The 19,950-nt window shown below is 37.4% G+C and overlaps 2 non-coding genes across 2 annotated transcripts; both read right to left on the minus strand.

The window, feature by feature from the left end:
* Nucleotides 1-7,761: 7,761 nt before the first annotated feature.
* On the minus strand, nt 7,762-7,837 carry LOC134374221 (small nucleolar RNA SNORD115). Its single transcript, XR_010023089.1, has one exon. It is a non-coding gene; the product is annotated as a small nucleolar RNA SNORD115 (small nucleolar RNA).
* An 11,601-nt stretch (nt 7,838-19,438) lies between these two features.
* Nucleotides 19,439-19,520, minus strand: LOC134374223 (small nucleolar RNA SNORD115). The gene has a single exon (XR_010023091.1). It is a non-coding gene; the product is annotated as a small nucleolar RNA SNORD115 (small nucleolar RNA).
* Nucleotides 19,521-19,950: the final 430 nt, after the last annotated feature.

Genomic DNA, 19,950 nt, shown 5'->3' on the forward strand with positions numbered 1-19,950 from the left:
ACTGTTCTGCCTTCTTCCTTATGTTGTTATTGTCATGAATTACATCTTTATACATTGCATGCTTATTAACATAAATTTATAATTTCTGTTTTATTCATTTTTCTTCTAAATAATATCGGAAAAAAGAGAAGTTACAAGCCAAAAATACAATAGTACTGGTTTTTATATTTACCTATATAATTACCTTCACCAATATTCTTTATTTTTTCATATGGCTTTCAGTTAATGTCAACTATCATTTACTTTATGCATGAAGCATTCTCTTAACATTTCTTGTAGGGCAGGTCTACGAGCAGCTCTCTACCCTCCTCAACTTTTGTTATCTGAGGTTGTCTTAATTTCTCCTTAATTTTTGGAGAGTTATTTTGCCTAATGTAGAACTTTTGGTTTATGGGGTTTTTTTCTATTAGAATTTTAAATATATCATTTCACTTCCTTTTGGTCTTCATTGATTCTGATGGAAAATTGGCTGTTAATCTTATTGAAGACCACTTACTTATAGGTAACAGATTGGTTCTGTCTTGCTGATTTCAAGATTTTCTCATTGTCTTTTTCTATGAACAGCTTAACTAAGTAATTAAGATCAGAGCAGAACTAAATGAAATAGAGGCCCCCAAAACAATAGAAAAGATCAACAGAACAAAAAGTGGGTTTTTCAAGAAGATAAATAAAATAGACAAACAATTAGCTAGGTTAACAGAAAAAAAAAAAAAAAAGGGAGAGAAGACCCAAATAACAAAAATCAGAAATGAAAAGGGAGACATTACAACTGATACCACAGAAATATAAAGAATCATTAGAGACTATTATAAACAAGTGTATGACAACAAATATGAAAATCTGGAAGAAATGGATAGCTTTCTAGACACATACAAACTACCAAGACTGAACCAAGAAGAGATAGAAAATCTGAATGAACCAATAACAAGCAAGGAGATTGAAGTGGTAATCAGCAATCTTCCAACAAAGAAAAGTCTGGGTCCAGGTGGTTTTACAGCTGAATTCTATCAAACTTTTAAAGAGAAATTAATACCAATTATCCTCAAACTATTCCAAACAATTGAAACAGGAACTATTCTCCCAAACTCATTCTATGAGGCCAATATAACTCTGATACCAAAACCAGATAGACACAACAAAAAAAGAAAATTACAGGTCAATATCCTTGATGAACCTAGATGCAAAAATCCTCAACAAAATATTAGTAATCAGAATACAGCAACATATTAAAAAAATTATACACTATGATCAAGTGGGATTCATCCCAGGGATGCAAGGATGGCTCAACATACAAAAGTCAATAAATGTGAAACATCATATCAACAAACTCAAGGACAAAGACCATATGATTATCTCAATAGATGCTGAAACAGCATTTGACAAAATTCAACATCCCTTCATGATAAAGACCCACAACAAATTAGGTATAGAAGGAAAATATCTCAACACAATAAAAGCCATTTATGACAAGCCAACTGCTAGTATCATTCTGAATGGGGAAAAACTGAGGGTCTTTTCCTTAAGAACAGGAACAAACAAGCATGCCCACTCTCACCACTTCTATTTAACATAGTACTGAAGGTACTATCCAGAGCAATCAGGCAAGAGAAAGAAATGAAGGGAATCCAGATTGGAAAAGATGAAGTCAAACTTTCCCTATCTGCAGATGACATGATACTATATATAGAAAAACTTAAGGACTCTATCAAAAAACTCCTAGAGCTGATTAATAACTTCAGTAACACTGCAGGATACAAAATAAATGCCCCCAAATCAGTTGCACTTATGTACTCAAATAATGAACTAACAGAAATTGAAATAAAGAAAGTAAGCCCATTTACAATTGTCATGAAAAAATAAAATACCTAGGGATCAATTTAACAAAAGAGGTGAAAGACCCCCACAATGAGAACTACAAACCATTTCTGTAGGAAATTAAAGAAAAGACAAAAAGGTGGAAAGATATTCCATGCTCTTGGATTGGAAGAATTAACATTGTGAAAATGTCTATGCTACCAAAGCAGTCTACAGATTCAATGCAATCCCCATCAAAATATCAATGACATTCTTCACAGAAATGAAAAAAACAATCTTATCCTTCATACAGAACAACAAAACACCCTGAATAGCCAAAGCAATCCTGAGCAAAAAAAAAAAATAAAGCCAGAGGAATAACACTACCTGACTTCAAATTATACTACAAAGCTATTGTAACCAAAACAGCATGGTACTGGTATAAAGATAGACATTCAGACCAGTGGAGTAGAATTGATTACCCAGAAATCACCCCTCAGGATTACAGTCATCTGTTATTGGACAAAGGCAACAGAAATCTACATTGGGGAAAAGACTGCCTCTTCAACAAGTGGTGCTGGGAAAACTGGATATCCATATGCAGAAGAATGAAACTAGATATGCACCTCTCACCATATACTAAAATCAACTCAAAATGGATTATAGATTTTATTATAATTTTTTTAGTTTGGATTTTTTTTTAGTGTATTCTTCTTGGAATTTGCTGACCCTATTTGATGTGTACATTTATGTCTTCACCTAGTAAGTTTAATGTCTGTTCTTCCTCTGGGACAGTTTCTGTTAATATCTTTTTTCTTATGAGTGAGTTATACTTTCTTGCTTGCATGCCTCAATTTTTTTTTTTTTTTGAAAACTGGCTATTCTTAGTATTTTCATTAAGACTGTATTCTTTTTCATGTATGTAACTCTGACATTTTTGTTCTTTTATCTTAGTGCTTTGGACATTTTGAATATCATAATGAGGTAACTCTAAAAATAAAATTCTCCCTTATCTAGTGTTTGTTATTGTTGCTTGTAATTGGCTTCAGTCACCCATTTGTTTAGTGCCTTCTATAAGCTTTTTATTTTTTTTGGAAGTACGGTATTCCTTGTTATGTGGTCATGGAAGTCTCCTGTCCATTAGCTTAAAGTTAGCCAGTTAACCTGACAGAAACTCTGTAAATGTCTAGAGCAAAAGAAAGAAAAAAGGAAGGAAGGAAGGGAGGGTGAAGAGAGAGAGAGAGTGAGAGTTTCCCAGGTCCTTATAGATTTACTGTGTTGAGTCATTCATTAGCCAGGCCATTTAAAACTCTACCTTATCTTTATTTCCTGTTTGCACTGAGCCTAAAGATCAGTCAGATGTGAATGCTATGGTTTTATTAGTCTCTCCTAAGCATTTGTCATGCCCTGAGCATGGCTTTTTAGGTTCCCTCATGTATACAAGAATTTTTCAAACCTTTTATTTTCTCCAAAATCTTACCCTTCAGTTTTCCCTTCCAGGCTATGGTCTATAGTCTGTCTACAGTTTGTCCTAACTGTTATTTTTTTGCCCCAGGTAGCATTAGTTTATTCATTTATACTTCATGTCCTCCACAGAGGCACCCTACCCTGATAGAATTTTGAATTAGGTGAAACAAAGCAAAGTCCCCTGTGTCAGTCCTTTGGGAGATCTCTGTTAGGTCAAAAGTTGCAAACACAATTCCTTGGGAACAAGGTCTACTCTACTCCTTTCAGAACCATATATCCACATTGAGAATGTGGGATGCCATTTTCAAGTCCATCAGCTGTGCTGAGAAAGGTGTTAGGGCTAGAATAAGTTAAAATGCCACCAAGATCTATCATAATTAAGTTATCTTTTTCCTGATTAAGCACTCATTTTATTTCTATAAACTTTTGACAATCTATCAGAGTTATAATAATGTTGATTCAGACAGACTTTGCCACATGTTTTAATGTTTCTAGGGAGGGATGGAAACCTAGAATTTCCTACTCTACCATCAATTTAACACTTTTTAGTTTGCACTCCCCTTCACTTCTTCAAATTTAAATATAAGTAAAAAGTGTTCACACGGAAGACAGAATTGAAGTAACTAAAGATCTGTATCTACTTTTTTTTTTGAGGGAAAATTCACGTAACGTAAGATTAACTATTTTGAAGTGTACACTTCAATGGTATTTGGTACATCTATGTTAGGCAGCCATCATCTTTATATTGTTCCAAGGCATTTGTGTCATCCCAAAATGAAACTCTATACCCACTTAGCAGCCAATCTTCATTCCACTCTACCTTCCAACCTTTGACAAGCACTAGTCTGCTTTCTGTTTCTACAGATGTATATATTCTGGATGTTCTATATAAATGAAGTCATACAATATGAGTATGTGTCTTTTTTTGCTGCCTCCTTTCACTTAGCATACCATTTTTGAGGTTCATCTATGTTGTAACTTATGTCACACTATATTCATTTTTATGGATGAATAATATTTCATTGTATGGCTATACTACATTTTGTTTGTCTATTCATCAGTTTGTAGGAATTAATGTCCCCCCCCTTTAACTGATTTGAATAGGGCTGCTATGAACACTTATGTAGAAGTTTTATTTGCACATTTTTATTCAATTCTTTTGATTATGTACCTAGAATCAGAATTGCTGGGTTATCTGGTAACTCTATGCTTAACTGTTTGAGTAACTGCCAAAATGCTGTCCACTAAATTAGAAGAAAAGAATTAAACAGTGGCCTTTTAGAAGCTGGTATAATGAGGCAGGAACCAGCAGAAATTGCAGCTGTGCCCTTTGGATGGAGTTGCTTCGAGGTGGCAGGGGAGAAGGGGGCTCTGGTGGCCCCCAGGACAGCAAGACCACTAATAGGTTTCCCATGGACCCACGCAGGAGTGAGAAGCCAGAACAGCTGAAAAAGGGGAGCTATTCAGAGGCCAGTGAGTCATCCCAAGGGGCTGGTGCAGGGCCCATCCCATGGAAAGTGTTTGGAGCACAGGTGGTGGGGGAGACAGGCCCACCAGGAGAACACTGGAGCACAGCAAGCACAGCTGATCTGCACCCCAATCAGCGAAGGACCAGTCAGAGGAGACTAGTCCAGAATGCAGAATTGCATGGGGTGCAGTTTGATGAAAAGACTCAGGCCCAGACCAGAATTTGTACACAACCCAGGTGCACCAGGTCTCTGGAGAGTCAGAAGTACCTAAAAGGTCAACCATTAAACCCTGAGCTGCTCAAAAAGCCTTCCCTAGGGAAACAGCAGCAAAGCAGCAATTTAGTTCAAACTTTATTTCAAATTTACCTCAAGTACTGGTTCCCACAGGAAGTTCCCCCATTTTCAAAGTAAGCAAAGGACAAAAAATTAGTTCTGGCCCAGGCACACTGCCAGCACCTCGGGGCCACCAGGTGAACTGAGGTATGGAGCCGGGAACTGGACCCCTTGCCCACAACCACACACACTGCCAGTGACTTGGGGCCAGCTTGGGAACCCAAGGCTTGAAGCTGGGGACCAGAGTGCTCCGCCCACAACCAGGCACACCACCAGTGCCTCGGCACCTGACCTGGGGACCCGGGGCATTGAGCCAGGGACCAGACCCCCTGCCCACAACCAGGCACACCACCAGAATCAAGGAGCATGCCCAAAACATCACATCCATAAGGGTGGCTCACAACAGCCACCACAGTAACCACGGCTGCCATGAAAGTGTCTAGACATCACAACTACCATGCAGATGGTCCACCAGCCACTGGAGTGCTTTGACAAAAGGAAAGTCACAAGCAGAGACCAAAGAAAAGAAAAGGATATCTTTCTCCACAAAGCCCATTCCAGAGTGACAGAAGCATCTGCTCAGTGATAATATTGGGGGACCTGAACACACCTCTCAGCATTGGACAGATCATATAGGCAACAAATCAACAGAGTAACCATTACTCTTTCAGAGGGAGAGAAGAAATCTAGGGTTATCAGTGGTGGGAGGGGGAGGGATAGGGGGATAGGGAAAGATTGGACAAGGGGCATAAAGAATAAGTATGATTTGTAACAATATACATACTAGTAATATTGATTTGATCAAAATATGTCAACATTGAATTCCAAAAATATGTATAATCAATTGATTCAATAAAGAAAAAAAGAAGCTAGTATAATGAGGTATGAAAAACTAGATACCCAAGAAAATTTATTTCTTGTAAGCTTAAACTAGAGTACCCCCAAAAGCTAAAGACCACCTATTGTTGTGTTATCTCATATGCTCAAGACAACATAAGAACTTACAATTGAAAGCAGCCTTGGAACTCTGCTTATGTATATCCACTTTGTCTGCAAATCTACTTACCTGAATGACATCCTTAAACACTGGTTGAATGTTGACAAGAGAGCAGACAGACACCTGGGGGTATCAGCTGTGCTGTTACCAACAAGCCAGAGTGCTCTTCCTCAGCCATCTGTATCTAAAGGAAGGAGGATAAGACAGTAGACTGAGATGAGAAATAATTAATTCCTGTGTATATGGCTTATTCATGCTATTCCTTAATGTAGCGATATGGTTAGTACTGAAAAAATGATCCATTTTATAGGCTGTAGGGCATTTATTCATCAAACAGCATAAAGGCTAAGTACACAGGTCTCTTGTACACTCAGGTGGTTTAATGCAGAAATAAGACTTTCAGTTGATCACCTTTGTTTCTATATTCAAGGAACCATATCAATAATAATTGGTATTATCTATTGCTTGTATTCCCTCATATAATGATAATAGGAGCCACATGAAACTCAGATTTTAGAAAACAGACACCAGACCACTCAATTATATTTCATTTCATGAATAATGGAAAACGCACATATCAGAATTCAAACATGTAGTCATAATGCCATTGTCTTTATGTTGTGAGGCATCATCAATGAACCACAATTATGATAAAAAACATAGCAACTTGACACAAATACTATATTAGAGGTTGATATATTACCTTCTGTATTTAGACCAAATAAAAATCGTACCTTAGAGATGGTAACAATAATCACAAAACTTCTCAACATTATACCAATGCGATTTCAGTGAAAAGTAAAGTTTTCCTCTTGTGGATCCCCTCAAGTGTATCAGTCACTCATCAAGAAGAAGAATTCATAATGGTAATTATATTGCCTGAATGAATGACCCTGATTGTTCCAAGCATCTTATTAACAATTAGCATTATTCAAAGCATATACTTTCACTATAATAAAAGATAAGGAAGCCAAACAATACTTGGGAGATAAAAATTAACTGCCAGATTGTTTATTAATTTATCCAATTTCAAGTTTCATGGATAATCATTTCTGAAACACATTCTCACCCCAATTGCAAGGTGTTTTAATTATGGGCAGTTCATCAATGATTAAAAAATATTCCAGTACTGTTAAAATACTGCATTGATGTTATAGAAAAATTTGTCTATTAGTGTTTTAAGATCCCAATGACTATAGCACATTCAGCATAATTTCAATGTATCATAATATTTCTCAGCCTTCAATAAAATCAAGTACAGGCAAAAGGTATGAATTTTCTATAAGGGTTACATCAGATGTGCCAGTCAATCATTATGAAGAAAAAACCATGATATTCATGTTATCTGAACAAGTAAATCTAATTGTTTTAGGGGTAAGTATTCACTAGTCCAATGGTCTGTTTGAAATTTTTCAGTCAGAAAAGGCAGCCACTCACCTCTAATTAATAGAATAGTGCCAATAGGACTCGCTGAAATGTGTAATGAGACAACAAGAGCCGAGGACTTAGCACAAAATATCCAAGAAAATCAGTAATTACAGAAAATTTAAATAACACTTAAAGAATCAGATTTTATGCTTCAATTAGAAATACACAGCCAGAAATATGCAAAACAAGTTTCATGGAAAGATTTCACTATATGAAGGATAAAATAAAATTCCCATGGAAGGAAACTAAGAAACACAAACTTTGTCTTAGGCTGGGCCTCACTGTGATCAAACTGAGCTTGATTTTTGTGTCATCACTTCTCTTCAGGATAATATCTTATCATTGACCCAAGCCATGGCACTCCTATGCATAATACACTTACATCTAATATGCTTACCATAGATAGTTTTTTTAAACGCTGGTGCTAAAGTGGACTGCATGCCACATATTCAGTGCTGGACACCTAGGTGGTACAAATTGCTCTGTTGTCAATAGGGTAAAGAATTTTCTTCCTCAGTTGTCCTTCTCTAAGAGACAGAAGTAGGACTATAGTCAGCGGATAACATTATCTCTTATGTGTATATAGCTCTTGATTTTTATTCCAAATTTCTACAAGATTGATATTTATGATTTTCAAATATAACCCATTACGTAAGATGTGGATCATTGATTCACCACATACAGTAAGGACCAAGTATATAGGTTTTATGTCTTTTAATAACCTGGCAAGGGATGATTTCTATGTCCTTATAACTTGGCTAAATATGCAAGTATCCATATCAGTAACAACTGGCATCATACATAACATATGCATTCCCTTATACTGAAGCTAATGAAGCCATGCAAGATTCAAGATGTGGAAACAGGATTTTAGACTACCTATAATTGTTTTCAGTTTTAATCAAGGGCGACTTATATAACTTAATCTCAAACCATACCCTAAAATCGCCAGTCCTTAGTGGTAAGTAGTGACTCAGTGATCCACAAACATCATAATGCCATAGCAAACCCAACATAGAAAAGTAGGAATGGATTGTCTACTCCTGCATTTAGATCAAAATGAATATTTCACTAAAGAAGGTGATTGCAATTAATTACAAAACACTTCACCATTAAATCAAAGCATGTTCAAGCTGAAAACAAACAAAAAAGGTTTAATGAGGATTCCATTAAGTAGATCAGCCACTGATTGGTAAAAATATGCCACCACTCACTCATTTTGCATGAATGACTGGATATAATCACTTTAAAGGGCATGATTCAGTACTCAAATGGCCTTCAGGAATATTTTTACCACTAAAGGTACAACTCATACATAATCCATGGAATGACAAATCTCTTGCTGGATGATCACTCTGAAGCACACAATGAGGAAAAATGAGCCAAGATATCTACTCTAACAGTATATGAGTATTAAGAATAAAGACACTAAAGTCAGTTGGTTCCCGTAAAACACTAGTTAGGCTCTGGTTAAAGAGTTTCCTTTGAGATAAGGTCTTGTTAAAAAGAACAGAATGCTCTGGGCATATTTCAAAATGACCATGTTGCCCCTCTCCCTGTGGGGTTTGTTCTGCAGTCTTCACTGTGAGAACCAGGGCTCTTGGAGGTAGAAGTCACACAAGAGGCTCCCCCTAAGAGAGGACTTCATAAAAAATTTTAACTCTAAAACTTGTGCACAGTAAGTTTCCAGCAATTTGTCAATTATACTAAAAGTTTTTCCCCCTCGGAACTAGTTCCAGCAGAAGCTTTTCTCAATGGCTAATACTGAAATAAGTTGTGATTTTCTGTATCTGGCAGACTGCCTCTAATTTAGAGGGTAGTAATTTTCTGTGTCTTCAGTTCTCTCATGGATTTGAACGGAATTATTGATTTTCAATTCTTTTGAGTTTTTACTTGCCAGACCAGAAAACAGAAGTCCCAATGTATTAATTCTCGTATGCCTTGGACAACTCATATACAAAAATTGTAAACCTGTGCCTAACATGACACTGTATTTATGTTGAGTTCTCATCAATGCCTCACAAATTAAAAAAAAAATGAGGGCCACGCACCCTGCGGTGCCAGCATACAACCCAGCCTCTCCACTACCGCCTGACTCCATCGACAGCCCAGCTGAGCGTGTGCCGCTCAGAGAGGCGCCCAGCCCGAGAGGCCCAAGATCTGCAGAGACCATGCGCCCTGTGGTGACAGCGTGAGACCCAGCAGGTAGGCCTTGCCACCGCTGCCTGACTCCATTCCCAGCCCAGCTGAGTGCATGCTGACCAGAGAGGCGCCTTCCTGGAGAGGCTCAAGACCTGAGGCGACCATGCACCCGAGGCACCAGTGGGCAACCGAGCAGACACTGAGGCAGCTGTGCCAAATTGGCAGCCCCAGTAGCATGCTAGCCAGACAATAGTGTTGAACTAGTGGACCGTGAAATCCCCTGCCACAATGACTAAACATCAAAGGAAAGATACCAGAAATATGAAAAATCTAGAAAGCACACCACCAAAGGGTAATAACTCTCAAGCTCTAGATCCTATAGAACAAGAAGCCCTTGAAAAATCTGACAAGGAATTTTGAGTGATAATTCTAAGGAAACTAAATGAGATACAAGAAAATTCAGTTAGACAACAGGATGAAATGAGGAAAAGTATACAGGATCTGAAAGAAGCAATGTACAAGGAAATCAATGCCCTGCAAAAGAATGTAGCAGAGCTTGCTGAGCTGAAGAATTCATTCAATGAAATAAAAAACACAACAGAGAGTTTAACCAGCAGGCTTACAGAAGCAGAAGAGTGAACTTCTGACCTTGAAGATGGGCTGTTTGAAACAACACAGGCAGATAAAAAGAAAAAGAAAAAGAAAAAGAATTTAAAACATTGAAGAAAATCTAAGAGAGATATCAGACAACCTTAAGCGCTCAAATATCCGAATCATGGGTATCCCAGAAGAGGAGGGAAAAGGAGATTGCATTGAAAACATATTCAACAAAATAGTGGCAGATAACTTCCCAGGTATAGGAAGAGACACAGATCTTCAGATTCAGGAAGTTCAAAGATCCCCAAATGTAGTCAACCCATAAAGGTCTTCTCCAAGACATGTTATAGTCAAATTGGCAAAACTCAAAGAGAAAGAGAGAATCTTAAATGCTGCAAGAGAGAAGCATCAAATCACCTATAAGGGAGCCCCAATTAGACTAACATCACACTTTTTATCACAAATCCTAAAAACCAGAAAGGAATGGGATGATATATTCAAAATACTAAAAGACAGAAATTGCCAGTTAAGAATACTCTAACCCGCAAGGCTATCCTTCCAAAATAAAGGGCAAATATGTATATATTTCTCACACAAAAAAAAAACCTGTAGGAGTTCATGACCACAGGACCACCCTTACAAGAAATTCTCAAGGGAATACTGGGTTTGGTACCTGAAAGATAACTACCACTGCCATAAAAACTCCAGAAAATTCAAAACCCACTAGTAAAATTAAAATGCCAACAATGAAGAGGAAAAAAAAAGTTCATCTACAACTCAAGGAACCAACAAATACAGAAGACAAACATCAAATCAGAAAGAAAGGAACAAAAGACAGTTAAGACACCCAAACAAAAATCAATAAAATGCTAGCAGTAAATCAACACTTTTCAATAATAACTCTTAATGTAAAAGGATTAAATTCCCCAATCAAAAGACACAGACTGACTGACTGGATTAAAAAGGAGGAACCAACTATATGCTGCCTTCAAGAGACCCACCTCACCTATAAAGACTCACACAGACAAAGAGTGAAAGGATGGAAAAAGATTTACCATGCAAACAGAAATGAAAAATGAGCTGGAGGAGCTATTCTTATATCTGATAATATAGACTTTAAAGTAAGAACCATAAAAAGAGATTATGAGGGCCACTACATAATGATAAAAGCATTGATCCATCAAGAAGACATAACAATCATAAATATATATGCACCCAATGTCAGAGCAGCCAGATTTATAAAGCAGGAAAGAAGGAAATAGACACTAATACCAAAATAGCAGGGGACCTGAACACCCCAATATTGATATTGGACAGATCATCTAGGCACAGAATCAGCAGAGAAACACAAGATCTAAACAACACTCTAGACCAATTGGACTTGGCAGCTATCTGCAGAACATTCCATCCAACACCCTCAGAATATTTATTCTTCTCATCAGCACATGGATCATTCTCCAGGACAGATCACATGTTAGATCACAAATCAAGTCTCAATAAATTCAAAAAAATTGGAAGTATCCCATGTATTTTTTCAGACCACAATGGATAAAATCAGAAATCAATAACAAATGAAATTCTGGAAACTATACAAACACATGGAAATTAAACAGCATTCTACTTAATGACAAATGGGTCTAAGAAGAAATCAAACAGGATATCAAAAAAATTTATTGAAACTAGTGAAAACAATGATACATAATACCCAAACCTGTGGGATACGGCAAAAGCAGTAATAAGGGGGTATTTTATTGCATTGAATGCTTACTTCAGAAGAAAGTAAAGATGGCAAGTGAACAACCTAATACTTTACCTTAAAGAACTAGAAAGACAAGAGCAATCCAAACCCAAAGTTAGTAGACAGAAAGAAATCATTAAGATCAGAGCAGAACTTAATGAAATTGAAACCCCCAAAAGATACAAAAGATCAATGAATCAAAAAGTTGGTTTTTTGAAAAGATAAATAAAACTGACAAACCATTACCACAGCTAACTAAAAAAAGAGGAGAGAAGAACAAAATTACAAAAATTAGAAATGAAAAAGGTGATGTTACAACTGATACATCTGAAATTCAAGACTACTATAAACAACTATATGCCAACAAATTTGAAAATCTGGAGGAAATGGATAAATTTCTGGACACACACAAACTACCAAAACTGAGCCAAGATGATGTACAAAATCTGAACAGACCAATAACAATAAAAGAGATTAAAGATTTTATTAGAAGGATCCCAACAAAGAAAAGCCCAGGACCAGATGGATTCAAAGCAGAATTCTACCAAACATTCAAAGAGGAATTGACACCAATTCTCTACAAACTATTCCAAAAGATTGAAACTGAGGCAATTCTCCCAAACTCATGCTATGAAGCAAACATCACCCTGATACCAAAATCAGGTAAAGATACAACTAAAAATGAAAATACAGGCCAATGTCCTTGATGAATATAGATGCAAAAACCCTCAATAAAATACTAGCAAACAGAATACAGCAAAACATACACAAAATTATACACCATGATCAAGTGGGATTCATCCCAGGGATGCAAGGTTGGTTCAACATACACAAATCAATAAATGGAATACACCATATCAATAAAATCAAACATAAGGACCATATGATCATCTCTATAGATGCTGACAAAGCATCTGATAAAATTCAACACTCCTTCATGATAAAGACTCTCTATAAATTAGGTATAGATGGAAAGTATCTCTACATAATTAAAGCCATATATGATAAATCCACTGCCAATATCATCTTGAATGGGGAAAAGCTGAAAACTTTTCCTTTAAGAACAGGAACTAGACAAGGATGCCCATTTTCACCACTCCTATTCAACATAGTGTTGGAAGTACTAGCCAGAGCAATCAGAGAAGAGAAGGAAATAAAGGGAATCCAGATTGGAAAAGATGAAGTCAAACTGTTTCTCTTTGCAGATGACATGATCCTGTATATCAAACAGCCTAAAGCCTCTACAAAAAAACTCTTGGAGTTGATAAACAATTTCAGCAAAGTTGAAGGATACAAAACACACAAAAATCAGTAGCATTTCTATTCTCCAATAGTCAACATGCAGAAAGAGAAATCAAGAAAGCTAGCCCATTTACAATAGCCACCAAAAAAATAAAATACTTAGGAATTGAGTTAACCAAGGATGTGAAAAATCTCTATAATGAGAACTACAAACCACTGCTGAGAGAAATTAAAGAGGACACAAGAAAATGGAAAGATATACCATGATCTTGGATTGGAAGAATCAACATTGTGAAAATGTCCATACTACTCAAAGTGATATAGAAATTCAATGCAATCTCCATCAAAATTCCAATGACATTTTTCTCACAAATAGAAAAAACTATCCAGACATTTATATGGAATAACAAAAGACCACGCATGGCCAAAGCAACACTGAGCCAAAAAAAAAAATAAAGCTGGAGGCATAACACTACCTGACTTTAAACTATACTACAAAGCTATAATAACCAAAACAGCATGGTACTGTCATAAAAACAGACACATTGATCAATGGAATAGAATAGAGAATCCAGAAATCAACCCACACACCTACAGCCATCTGATCTTTGACAAAGGCACCAAGCCTATACACTGGGGAAGAGACTGCCTCTTCAGCAAATGGTGCTGGGAGAACTGGATATCCATATGCAGGAGAATGAAACTAGACCCATACCTTTCACCATACACTAAAGTCAACTCAAAATGGATTAAAGAATTAAATATACACCCTGAAACAATAAAACTTCTTAAAGAAAACACAGGAGAAATACTTCAGGTAGTAGGACTGGGCACAGACTTCATGAATACAACCCCAAAGGCACAGGCAACCAAAGGAAAAACAAAAAAGTGGGATTATATCAAACAAAAAGGTTCTGCACAGCAAAAGAAACAATGAACAGAGTTAAAAGACAACCAACAGAGTGGGAGAAAATATTTGCAAAACATACATCTGACAAAGGATTAATATCCAGAATATACAAGGAACTGATACAACTTTACAAGAAAAAAACAAGCAATCCAATTAAAAAATGGGCAAAAAAGCTAAATAGGCATTTCTCAAAGGAAGATATACAAATGACCAACAGACATATGAAAAAATGTTCAACATCACTCAGCATTCGGGAAATGCATGTCAAAACCACACTGAGATACCATCTCACTCCACTTAGGATGGCTGATTCCAAAAGACTGTGAATGATAAATACTGGCGAGGTTGCAGAGAGAAAGGAACTCTCATACATTGTTGGTGGGACTGCAACATGGTGCAGCCTCTATGGAATTGGTATGGAGTTTCCTCAAACAATTGCAAATATATCTACCATATGACCCAGCTACCCCACTGCTGGGAATATACCCAGAGGAATGGAAATCATCAAGTTGAAGGTATACCTGTTACCCAATGTTCATCACAGCACTCTTTACAATAGCCAAGAGTTGGAACCAGCCCAAATATCCATCATCAGATGAGTGGATACGGAAAATGTGGTACATCTACACAATGGAATACTACTCAGCTATAAAAACGAATGAAATACTGCCATTTGCAGCAACATGGATGGACCTTGAGAGAATTATATTAAGTGAAACAAGTCTGGCACAGAAAGAAAAATATCACATGTTCTCACTTATTTGTGGGAGCTAAAAATAAATAAATAAATACACAAATAACCCGGGGGGGGGGGGAGCGAAGAAGACACAACAATTACAATTCCTTGAAGTTGACACAACAAGTGAACAGAAAGGACATTGTTGGGAGGGAGGGGGGAGAGTGAGGGGGGAGGGGGGTTTTGGTAATGGGCCACAATAATCAACCACATTGTATATTGACAAAATAAAATTAAATTTTAAAAAAATGGAAAGAAAATTTATTAACATGGGTGAATATGTCTATTAATTCCAATATTTTTATTTATTTATTTATTTATTTAACATTTTTATAGTTTTTAGTATATTGAATACATTCATACATATCTGATCTTCATGATTACACTGTGGGGAAGGGAGAGGCAGGAATTACAATCTTCATTTTACAGAATGAAGAACTAAAGACTTGGACAGACCCAGATTTGCTGACTCCAGATCCTGTGCTCTTCTTAGAGTGTCAAAGAAAAAAATAGAATTTACAATGATTACTGAGGAATAAAGCAACAAAAAGCCATGAGATTTCTTATAATTGTATAGTCCCAGATCTTAAACTTTCGTTGGGGAAAATATTAGTAACTATTTTTAGAATAGTTGGTTCCTGAGGCTGAAATGTAAAAAGAAATACTTCATTCTTTCATTTGTGGTGTTGTTAATATAGCCCCACCCTTACAAACCAAGCGTTTCATGCTCTACTCCTGCCCATTCCTTCAAACTGTTTATAACTGATTAAAAACATTTATCTGCAAAGCTGTCCAATAGCTAAGGGAAGAAAAAAGGGATACTCTTTGCTGCACAGTAACTGTAGCATCAACTGACCTGCATTGGTCTTCCTTTTAGCATATATTTAATTTTCTCCCTCAAACTATTCAACCCTGGATAAAGATAAATCGTTCCTACATTTATACCAAGGAAAACACATTGAGACAAGAACTATGACTTTAAAAAATGCCTCAATATATATATTTTTAATGGCAGTAAAAGGTGTTGTTTTGGTCATCAGGTTGACATCAAAGGCATCAGTCAACACAAAGAATAACACATAGTGGGACATGTATGATTTGTTTAACCTAGTTATTTCAAAGGTCAATAATAACAGTTGTCATTCAAAGAATACACTTTCATTACCCAGAAAATAAAAGAGGAACATGATACTCAGAAGCTGAAGTTCAGACACTACTGTCCTCATTAATGGATTTGGTTTTAACTTTCATAGAAAATGCAAATATACTGAATGTCCTATTATCATTTCTACTGGCAGCGACTTTCAATTACAAAAATTATAAAAGAGACCCAAAAGCAGCCTAACATTATATCCCTACAAAAATATTACAGGAAAATGAGTGTACTCATGTATACTTTGTCATAAATATCACACATTGAACTGTGTACTGAAGAATAAAATATCCTCAATATTAATCAAATAAAATTCACAAAAAATTAAAGATTTTCACATGAGATCAAATCAAGTAGGTCAGTGACATTATTTAGGGAAAGGCATATAAAAACTCAAAATCACAAAAAAGTAAATACGATTGCCTTAGGTAAGTGACAATGCACACAACAGACTGTGTAAAAGATATTTGTGCCCAAGTCCTACGATGGTTTATTATCTATTATATGACACATATCAGGTAACACAATATCTAAAAGGGAACAAGCAAACAAACAGTTAAATGATGAGGACCTAAAAAGAAAAATTGAAATTATTTCTCATTAATAACAACAACAACAAAAAATTAAAAGTAAAAGTTACATAGCTTCCAATAGACCCACAAATAACATTCCCCAAACGGCCGGAAAAATACTGCTGATAATTACTGCTCATAAAACACCAAACACATTATCCAACATAGTGAGAAAGGTACACGAATAAAAGATCTCAAAAAAAACATGCCCGAAAAATAATCGACAAGAATGGAAATACTTGAAAAATAGGATCCCCTGACAATTAAAATGATGATGAAGCCTAAACACTCAGTACGACAATAGTAAAAAATAGCAACATTTGTACACACCACCAGCCCCATTACCTCTGAGATAAGTCATCAAGGATAGTGCACAAATGACAACATGTGTCCCAGGAAATTTACACACAGACTCACAGCACCACAAGGCGACTCCATGCTCCCTTGACTCGGTCCCCATCCGTTCACCTGTGTTCCCTCGGGCTGCCACGCGCGCACTCAGCCCACCCACGGGGAAGGGGCACCCCCAGCGGGACTGCGTGGTGCACACGCGGCCACGGAGACAAGTCTGAGGGCCGGCACCCCACCGTGAGCGCAGCACCCCACCGTGCTCGGCGCTGCCGCCCACAGATCCCATTCCTCAACGACGCTTGCCCACCTCGCGGACGGGGCTGGGGCTGGGGCAAGGTCCCGACTCTCAGCAAACGGACTCCATCGGCCTGCTCTCCCATGTCGGCAGAGCTTCCCCGGGAGCCCAAGGGCACCCCCACACCCCTGTGACCCCCTCAGGCCTGGTCGCACCATCGGCCTTGCAGCTGCCTGGACGGAGTTGAGCGTCACCCTGGATCGGGGGGAAGGAACCACTTGCTCACCTCACCACCTGAAGCGTTTCGGGTCATCACGCCCGGGTGCCCTCACTGGACCAGATCCCGAGGGAGCGTCCCAGCGGGAGAAATCACGGACCCGTGTTCGGATTTGGCTCGGCTGCGAGAGCGAACCCCCATGGCCTGCGGGGTGACCCTTCACCGCTCCATGCTCCCTTGACCCTGGCCCTGGCTCTGGCCCAGGACCCAGGCGATCCACTCATCTGTGTTCCCTGGTCCACGCAACCGAGGTGCCCACCTGGGCGCAACGTCTCACTGAAAGGCACAACCGGAGAAAAGGCGCTCAGGCGGGAGCCTCCGCTGTGCCCCGCAGAGCACTTGGGGCAGAGTCCCGCCTTCCCCAAGCCTAAAACCGGAGCTTGGGCGGTGGCAGAACCAGCGCCTAGGCGGGATCCCTCCCCGTCCCCGCGCTCCAAGGTGCTCTTTAGGTCCTCTGAGGCTGAGTCCTAAGGACAATGGCCCTGGAAAGGAAATGAGGCTCCTCATTTCCATTTCCTGGATTGTCCGGTGAACTGGGCCTCAGCGCAATGATATTGAGTTTGAGTGTTTAGTCGTTACGTCTCTGGTCATCTCCGACCCCACCTAGGGTGCCCCTCTTGTCCCATGAGAGTGTCAATATTTTCTTTCATGCCTGTTCTTTAAAATTTTTTGATATTTCAGAATTGAATTATAGTGTGGATATTTTTTATGAGTTTTGTAATATTTCTGTTTGCCCTTTGTGGATGTTTGTATGTTTACCAAATTTTATTCTGTTATATTATAAACGTGTGTATTAATTTCATTGTGCTTACACGTGAACAAGTGTCTAATATAGATTGACTTAATGGAGACTTTGAAACATTTGTCACATGTTAGTTTATTTCTGCTGTATTTTTTTTATATGTATAACTTAGTCATGGGCATGTCATTTGTTACTCAGTTTATTCTTTTTTTATTTATTTAGACCTAAATATTCAGAAAATAAGTTTTTAGGTGGAGTGTTTAATTTTGGGTGTTGAACACAAGAAAAACATTTAGTACAGTAATCTTGTAGAATCAGTCATTTTGTATGCAGAATACACAACTCCTTTCATTCATTATATCTTCACTATATGTGAAAGGATTACATTTCAGTAATGTATGGCATGGTTCATTTCATTTGTTGTTCCTGAAATGACATTGTTAAAGCCACTGCAGTCTCAGGATCCTGAAATCAGTTATCAAGCCATTCTGAATTGTATTTCTTTTCATGTACTTTACACCTTTTATTTTAAAGACTTTCACTAGACTAAAAATAAAGCATTTACTTGTTATTAACAGCTGATATTCACGTATGTGCATTCATGTGTATAAACAATTTTGTTTTAATGGGTATACCAAATTCCTCAATATCACTTTCTCCTCTTTGTTGGTAGAATCTTTACCTATCAAAATGTTTTCAGTAACTCTAGATCGGCATTACACTCAGCATGCCAACATATTGGTCTAGTCTTGTGTAGATACAGACGAGTATGGAACATTTTTTTCAGTACCAATAATTGGAGAATTTCTTAACTGTCAATTATAACAAAGTCAGTTAATTCTTTTCATAAGATAACAACAAGTAGAGCATTCACTCAATAAGAATACCCTTTGTCAATATTCATGTTGATTAAATGAGTAAATATTACTGCCTTTAGGTTAATCTTCACTAATTCAGTAGTGTATTTGGAATATTTCTGCCTCCAAAGAATGCCACTCACCTCTTATCAGTAGTAAAATGTAAGTCTTGGTGATACACTTTAATGTCATAGAACCCAAATGTGCAACACTGTTAAAAATTATAGATTATTGAATTAAAAGTTAATAGGCTAACATTTTCTTCACTTATAACCATATATTTTTGTTCAGCCCCACAATTTTCTGTCAAGTGCTTTACTGTCTCAAGCTTTAAATGAAATCTGGATTTGAAATAGAATTCTCAAATACCTGCCCTAAGACAGGAGGGTCACTGAGGGTGGTTTCCAGCTTGTTCCTATTGACCATGGTTTTTACATGATTATCTGTCTTCAAGATAATATAAATTCTCATAATTGACTAAAGCAATGTCTCTTCTCATGAATACATCTACTTGGATCTAAATATGCACACTAGAGGTAGCTATGCCTTCTTGGTGCTAGGTGAACAGGCATATCCAGTACAGAACATCTGGCTGCCTTTTACTGAAGAAGACAAAAGAATGCTTTTCACCCACAATCATTATCTAAAAGAACAGGAGTAAGATATTTTTAAAAGGAAGAATTACATTTTAATGGGTGTATGGCTTTTCCTTAATTAATTGTAACGATCAGTACTCAAAAATTGAGCAATTATCTATGCTGAATACAATAAAGACAACACATACAGGTGTCTTCACTTTGGAGAACCGGTCAATATGTGTCGTATTGAGATGAGATCATACAATTTGTCATCACTTGTCTGTATATTAAAGGAAACCATATCAGTAATAATTGGCAAAGTTCATTGCATA

The sequence above is a fragment of the Cynocephalus volans genome, chromosome 3 (assembly GCF_027409185.1).
Source record: "Cynocephalus volans isolate mCynVol1 chromosome 3, mCynVol1.pri, whole genome shotgun sequence".
Taxonomy (NCBI): Eukaryota; Metazoa; Chordata; class Mammalia; order Dermoptera; family Cynocephalidae; genus Cynocephalus; species Cynocephalus volans.